Here is an 8,606-nt window from a genome sequence, read left to right on the forward strand (position 1 = left end):
CTAATAGCCACTGATGGACCTCTGCTCCATATGCTCATTGAATTCTCTTTTGAAGCCGTCCATGCTTGTAGCTGCCGCCACCTCCCGTGGCAGTGAATTCCAAGTGTTAATCACTCTTTGGGTGAAGAAGTACTTCCTTTTACCTAACCCGACCGCTCAGCAATTTCATGGAGTGCCCACGAGTTCTTGCATTGTGAGAAAGGGAGAAAAGTACCTGTAATTCCGGGGGATCCCCAGTTCCCACCTGGAGGCTGGCATCTCTAAATGGGATGCTAGCCGGTAGGACGGGACATTGCAACTGAAGCCCTGCACTCAAGGTGTTCACCCTTCAACACGTAGCCGTCGTTGGAACAGAGCGCTCATAATGCTCTTTGTTTTTTCCATTAGTACAAAATATTCCTCCTTTGCTTTTAGCTACTGATTTGGCTTTATTAAATTAATAGAATTAATTCTTCCCACAGACAGATTTTTTAAAAAAGGGCTCTAATTACTGAGTTATGGTAACCTAACAACTAGCAGCATCTAATTGTTCTGAAATGTCAGGCACATTCTTGGGGTTCATTATCAGCGCAAGCATAGATTATGTAAATGCCGCAGTTGTGGTTCTGTTTCAAACTGTACAGTGATTAATACATCCAGAAGTCCAGTGAGCGAAAGAGAAATCACTTGCAGAAAGGAGGTTTGGGTTTGACCAAAGCACAGCACAGAACTTCTTAATGCAAACAGCACTGAAATGTCGTACTGAAAAATTTGGAATTATTCGGGCCAGATGATCGAATTTTTTCTGCATCGTACCCCGGGTGGGACTAAGACTTCCTTACATTAGCATAGACCAGAAAGGATTTCTTTGTAGACCCATCGTTATGAGGGTTGCACTACACATTTGTCAGTTCAACACATTGGAGGATACATGGGTTACGAGCAATGTTCCCTCTAAGCTGTGGAGTCTTGTGAGCAAAAACTCTACTTTGTGAGCTACTGGCATTAAAGTTGTGAGCGAGCGATTTGGCTGCTGCATAAATCAGTTTGCTCTGGAGCTCATCCTTCCTGAGCTAAGACAAAATTGTGTGAGCCGGAGGCTAAAAAACTGTGAGCTAGCTCACACTAACTCACATTAGAGGGAACACTGGTTACGAGCCACTTCTCTGTGAGGATGTGGATTTTTCTCCCTCCTCTTTAGACTGAAAATAGTTCTGTTATTAAGTGCTGTCAAGGTGCATGGACCTTTACAGAATATCATTAAGAACAGAGGCAGAAGATGGCACTCTGCTTGCTGATACACAATCTACCTGGGAAATTCACATTCAGAACCTTTCCCATAAATTCCTCGGCATGGGGTTGAGCTGGGGGCCCATGAGAAGTCCCGCTCACCTGTACAGAATTGCCCCTATGTGCATAAAGCCAAAAAAAAAAAATCTTGTAAGACTTCAGGTGAAGAATAGAGCCATTGTGCCTGTTCACTAGGCTTTTCTGCGTGTGTGATCGTTTAATGGAAAGATTTAAAAGCCAAAGGGCTGGGAGCACTTCACTCTTGTGGTCTCCAGCTCTCAGCCTTCCATCAAGAATGTGTTGATGGCATACATCAGGAAACAGAAACAACCGTGGCCATTAAGGGGGTCTTCACTCCACAGTTAAGAAGCTGCTTTTCGGTGCCTTATCTCTGCGTCTTTGGTTACAGGGGAAGGTTTGTGTTTCCTCGCAGTTAAAAGGCAAGGGGTCGAGATTAAGCGCTCCTCTTGGTTCGAATGATTAGTAAACAATTGCGGTAGTATTAATAGTGAGTCTTAAGGGCTTTTCATCATGGGACAAAATGGTGGCGTGCTGACAAAAGTCCTTCATGTTGAGTGGGCATTCGCACATTTGTCTTGAAATGTTCCCTTCGGATCCTCCCTTCCAAAGTCTAGTAAATCACCGTTTTTTCTTTCCGCACTTGCAGTTAACGGCATCTTAATGGCAAATTGTATGCTAAAAATAGTGTGCTTTATGGCCATCAAGGAAAACCTAGTTTCCTTTAAAAAATGCTTTGTGTTCTCTGATATGTCAGATTTCTGGTCGAATTTAGAAAATGTGAGCGTAATTGTGTCTCCTTGATTTGAGCTTCTGTAATTGGGCAAGTGCTTGTTGTTGTTCAGTCGCACAGTCGAGTCCGACTCTTCGCGACCCCATGGACCACATCACGCCAGGCCCTCCTGTCTTCCGCCGTCCTTCAGAGTTTGCTCAACTCCACATACACCACATCGATAACACTGTCTAACCATCTCATCCTTTGTCATCTCCTTCTTCTTTGACCTTCAGTCTCCTCGCAGTCCAAGGGACTCTCAAGAGTCTTCTCCAGCACCTTCATTCAAAAGCATCTATTATTCAATGCTCGACCTTCCTTATGGTGCTACCTTTAAATTAAACATTCTTTCCCCGTTATTTGTCGTTACATCCAATCGATAGCAATGTACCTTGTGTACATTTTATGTACTGTTCTGTCTCTGACCTGGATGAAGGGACGCCAGTCCCCAATTGGGGGCACAGGATCCCCCAATTTCGCAGGCTTCTGCCTGCCACTGGTCGGCTGGCCAGCAGGGAAGCCCCACCCCCAACAGAGACCACCAGTGACCACCTGTCTCTCTCCCCTCCTGCGAGATTTAAAGGGCCCTCCAGCTGATCGGCGGGAGCACGTGGCCTGCCAATTGTCAGAACCCACAGCTAACAACGAAGTACATGCATTCAGGAACAGTTATACTTTTATTGCAAAGCTATAGATGCAGTAACACAGGTACTGTTAAGAATGGCGGCAACCCATAGAGCCTAATAGGATATAGGGTATTCGTGTGCACCCCCCCCCCCATGGCATGGGCCAATTAGATACGCTCCCGCGCGCGGGACAAGTTAGGAAACCGTTAGGTGGCTAAAGCTGGGAATCAGGAGTCTCTCACGGTACATAGGAGACTTCCAGACAACACAATCTCCTCCTGCACATCTGTAGAGATAAGTGTTTCAGCACAGGCAGAACAGCAGGGATAGGAATGCAATCGCAATTAACCAGACACAAAATGAACTCCCCAACCCCCATGGCAGTATAGCTGACACCGATCAGCTGGAGGCAGGCCCGTAGCTACAGTGGGGCATTTCGGGGCCTGGCCCCCCCACGTCCTGCCAAGCCCCCCCGAATTCCTTTCAGCCCAGCCCCCCCGACTCTCTGGCAAGATGTGGTTGCCACCACAAACTCCCCCTGTGCTGCCAGGGCCGCCGGTTCTCCTTGCCTTCCCCCTTTCCGGTTCTTTCTCTCCCCACTCCCACTCCCTCTCATCCTGGTAGCAACCTCCAGAGCATCTTTTCTGCATTAGGGAAAGGCGAGCGGGCAGGCCGGCAGCTGGGGAGGGTGGGACGGAGCACCAGGGAGGAGGCACAAGATGTCAAAGTCCAAGACGGGCAGAGCTGGCGGACAGGCGGAAGGCACTGCTGCTGCACCTGAGAGCGCCGAGAAGCCGGTCATTAAATTACCTTTAATCAAATTAGCCAGTGCCCCCTGAGGAATTAAAATGCCACCTGGCTTAGAAATTCCTGGCTACGGGTCTGGCTGGAGGGCCCTTTAAATCTTGCAGGAGGGGAGAGAGGGGTGGCCATCGGCTGTATGCCACTTGGAGTTCAAGTGTGTCCAGCCCCCACTCTCAAAAAGGCATTTAAAGGGTCCCTTTAAATGCTTTGAGGAGCAGGGGCCTCGTGTGCCTGAATTCCAAGCAGTGGACTCACTGCTTGGAGTTCAGGTAGGCAGTGTGCCAGTGCCTGCGCTCGCAAAAAGCATTTAAAGGGAAAGATCCCATCAGCATAAGGCAGCCCCACATGTTCATGTGCTCACATTATCGAGACAAAGTGGAAACTGTCATAAGGTAGGCCAACGGTGGCAAAACCAAATTTTTGCGCCTCTCCAAACTGGTTTTCTCATAATCGCGGTGTCTTTTCGCCGATGCATTTTCACTTTGTGTTTTTAAAAAGCTTGCATGAACTTTAATAGTTATTATTTATCGAAACGTGTTCCTCGCATCCTCCCGACTCCAGACTTGTAGATTTCATATATCAAAATCCCGTTGATGCTTTGTGTGCAAATTTAATCATAAGACAGCCTTCTCGGTTTTCTCCCACCCTTTGGGAAATCGAGGGCTAATAACAAAATTTGCACGCTATAGAAAATCGGGGGGGAAATATATAATTATGATACCACTACTGTGAATTGGTATTATTGAGGACACAATTAATATTATTTTGCTCCTAGGGAAGGTTCTGATCTCAGCCCTCAGCCCGAAAAATAATTACTTTAAGCCTGTGGATCCCATATCAAAATTATTACACATGCCCATAACTTCATGCCATTTTGGAAGGGTTTTTTTTGAGGGGGTGGGGAGAAGAAACAAATACGACGCAGATGAAGCAACTGGCAAGGATCTTTCGTTGGGGATTTGGCTTTTTATGCTTGTCAGTTTTTAGGGTCTTTAATAACTATAATTTTAAAAAGGCTTTCTCCACCCCTGCACGGACTGATGGCTGTGATGTCATTCGAAAGGTACATATCAAAATGCATCATTGTGGAGAAGTGGTTAGAGCGTGGCGAAATGGTTAGGATGTCAGACTAGGATTTGGGGGAGGCTTGGGTTTTCATCCCCCCTCTGCCCTGCAGTTTTCTGTGGGTGAGCTTGGGCCAGTCACACTGGTTGCTTTCACACATGTTGGATAATGCACTTCTGATGCACTGTGTGCAACAGGGAAATCCACTTGCAAACGATCACTAAGGTGCATTGGAAGTGCATTATCCAAACATGCATTATTCAGGAAAATCCAGTGGCAAAACATTGCTAAAGTTCATTAGAAGTACACTATCTAACACGTGTGAAACGGGAAATGCACTCACAAACAATTGCTGAGGTGCATTGGAAGTGCATTATCCAACACATGTGAAGCGGGGAAATCCATTTGCAAATGATTGCTAAAAGTGTATTAGAAGAGTGTTATCGAACATGTGTGAAATGGGAAAATCCACTTGTGGACGGTTGCTAAAGTGCATTGGTAGGGTGTTATCCAACACATGTGAAGCAGGAAAATCCATTTGCAAATGATTGCTAAAAGTGCATTAGAAGAGCATTATCCAACATGTGTGAAATGGGAAAATCCATTGTGGATGATTGCTAAAGGGCTTTGGAAGGGTGTTATCCAACATGTGCGAAAGCAGCCTCAGCTTAGCCTTCCTCACAGCGTGGTGGCTGTTGTGAAGATGAAATGAAGGAGGGGAGAATTGTGTTATCAGTTTCTTTAGGTCCCCTTTGGGGGAAAACAAGTTGTGTCAATATCTAAAACAAATAAGTACATCTACTGCCTTTGGGAAGTCTGGGACACAAATGAATCATGCTAAAAGAAAGATAGCTGATGCAGGGATGTACAAAAAGGTTCTGGCCATTTGGCAGACTGCTGTGAGGCCAAAACAGATGACAGAGGGTGATATCTGTGTTGGAGTGAGTGATTGAGCATGCCTGGACGGGCAGGGGGGCACTACATCACTCTAAGTGTGTATAGGTGCTATTTCCTTGAATTAGATGCCTATCTTTATCTTAACCGGGGAGCTGCCCTCTGACCCCTCCTCTCTCCCTTTGTCCTCTCCATCCCATAACATGGCCTTCCACAGAGACTAGGGATGGGCACCAACCTGGAAACATGGAGGTTCGTGGAGGTTCATGGTTTGGGTTTTTCACGAACCATGAGCCCCCATGAACTTCTCCATTTCACGAACCAGTTCGTGGTTTGGGAATCTCATGGGACTGCAGCCACACTCGGAAGTGAGCTTCAAAGGCATTTAAATGCTGTCAGAGCCCACCACCTGGGACCCAAGTGAGCTTTGAAGGCTTTTAAAAGCCTTTGGAGCTGACTTCTGGGTTGGGCCTTTAAATGCCTTTGGATCTAACTTGGGTCCTGGGTGGTGGGCTCCGACAGCATTTAAATGCCTTTGGAGTTCACTTCCGGTACGGCCTGCCCATATAAGGACATATAAGGCCCATAAAAGCCTTCGGAGCTCACTCTGGGAGCTCAGTGGAGTCGGGCAGCCTGACTTGACTGAGCTCCAAAGGTTGGCCTTAGAGGTGGGCTCCAAAATCACTTTAATGGTCACATCCCGGGTGGTGGGCTCTTGACGACATTTACATGCCTTCAGAGCTCACTTCCAGGAAGTAAGCTCCGAGGGTATTTAAATGCCCTCTGAACCCTTGCACGGACTTCATAAACCTCCATGGAGGTTCATGGGCAGATCATGGGAGGCAGTTCTCTCGAACCCCAGTTTGCAAACCACGAACAGGCCTGGTCCGTGCTCAAACTGCAGTTCATTTATGGGTTTGTGCCCATCCCTAACGGAGACACATGTCTCTGCAGGTCTCTCTGAAGATACAATGCAACCAAATATCCCAATAGTCTGAAGATGAAAGATCAAGGGGAAAATGGTTCCATACATAAGGGGCTGTAAGGGCAAAGGCAGAACGTGAGGTTATTACTGTCCAATCAAATACTCCTGTTAGTTCTAGAAATCCTCGATTCTGGGAAATTGTATATAGTTGGCATTATTTTACTCTGATATGTTTGCTTTCTTCATACAAGGTTTTTTTGGGGGGGAGGTAAAGTAGTTGGTGATGAATATTGATTGCACGGGGCGTAACACATTATTTTGCAGCTACGAGGTAGGTGAAGCACGACTCTACGGGGAACCATGTAAAGTAAAGCCTGACAATGAAAATCATAACCTGAATCATAAATGCTGTCTTCAAAGCCGACAGATGAAAGGCAAAGTTTTCCCACAGTACGTTCACAGCCAGCGGTTAGATACCGAGATGGGCAGAAGCGCCACAATAGACTTCTAAGTAGCTGGAGAGTGAACTCTGTTTAAACAGCCACCACCACATTATTCTGTTGGAGAAACATGACACTCTCTTTGGGAGTTTGGGGCTAAAACAGACTGTCCAGACCCAGGCTGGATTCGAGGAAGCAACACCAGACCAACAAGCACAGGCACATGATTTGAAGTTGTGCTGCCCCCAGTCAGCGTTAACTGTAGGTAGTAGTAGTTTAGTGAAACTGTTGTGTATCTTTAAGAGCAGTTGCCCATGGGAATTGTAGTCCCCAGTTAGGTGTCCCAAAGGCATCCCTCTGACTGGCTCATTAAGGGTAATTTCCTGAGCTCAGAGACACGAAGACAGGAATTTTATAGTTCTTTCCCATTTTCTTTGTCTGTCCTTACCACAAGGAGAGGGGGAAACTCATCTCTTTCTCACTACAGCTATAGTATTGACCTAGATCACAAGGTGTAACTTTTCCACCCAGCTATCAGCTTAGATGGTGAGTAAATGATCTTCTAGGAGCTGCGGTGGCTCAAGTGGTGAAGACGCTGAAGTGCAGGCTGTGGAAGGTTAGTAGTTCAGCAGTTCGAGACCCGAGTGTGCCGCATGATGGAGTGAGCTCCCGTCTCTAGTTCCAGCTCCTGCCAACCTAGCAGTTCGAAAGCAAGAAATTGCAAGTAGACAAATAGGTACCACTTCGGTGGGAAGGTAACAGCGTTCCGTGTGCCTTAGTGTTTAGTCATGCCGGCCACATTACCATGGAAATGTTTTTGGACAGCGCTGGCTCTTCGGCTTTGAAACGGAGATGAGCACCACAACCCTAGAGTCGGATTTGACTGGCTTTTGAGCAAGGGAACCTTTACCTTTACCTTAAATGATCTTCTGAATGCATGTAAAGTTCAATAAAGATGATTTGAGTCTTTCAGTTTGGCTGTGCATTTGCTCACACCTAGAAGGTGCTGAGTTCAGCCGGAGCGAGCGCTGGACAGGAACAGAAGTCGTGAACATGCTCATTTGTAAGTCACATGTAAGCCTTCTAGATGGAAGAATTGCTTCCTTAGGGGCTAGATGGGCCGTCTTTCAGCAATGCTGATTCTGTGAACTTAGGCAGATCATGAGAGGGAGGGCAGGAAGGGATGCATCAGTGTTTCGTTCTCGTGGCCCTTTGTTGCACACCCAGGGGAATGCTGACTGCCACTTTGGGGTCAGGAAGCAATTTTTCTCCAGGCCAGTTTGGCCAGGGATCCTGGAGGTTTTTGGTCATCTTCTGGGGGTGACATTGGTCACTGGGGGTGTGGGGGGGAGGTAGTTGTGAATTCCCTGCATCATGCAGGGGGTTGGACTAGATGACCCTTGAGGTCTCTTCCACAACTATGATCCCATGTGTTGCAAGCAGCAGGTTTTTTGGGTTTGGTTGTGTTTTTTTTTTTTGAGGCTAAAAAGCATAGGGATCCCCCTAATCTCACAGTGGAGGGGGGCTTCTCTGGAGATGGTGGTGAGCTTTGAATGAGCTCTGTTCATGCTCCCGTGGACTTCAGGATGTGGGCCTGCTGTTTTTGCGACTCCGCCCCCATCTATATACTAATAGCGAAGTTGCCCCCGTGAGTGCGGATCGCTAAATCCACGCTCCGGGGGCACTTGGGGGGGAGGGGGAGGTTTGTGCACACGTGGGGCATGCGCAGGGAACGCTCTGTAGCTGGCCTCGCCGCCGCCGCGCCGCCACCTCCTCGGAGCCGGGCGGGTGGG

This window comes from Gekko japonicus, unplaced genomic scaffold (assembly GCF_001447785.1).
Source record: "Gekko japonicus isolate JY-2015 unplaced genomic scaffold, Gekko_japonicus_V1.1 scaffold1115, whole genome shotgun sequence".
Classification (NCBI taxonomy): Eukaryota; Metazoa; Chordata; class Lepidosauria; order Squamata; family Gekkonidae; genus Gekko; species Gekko japonicus.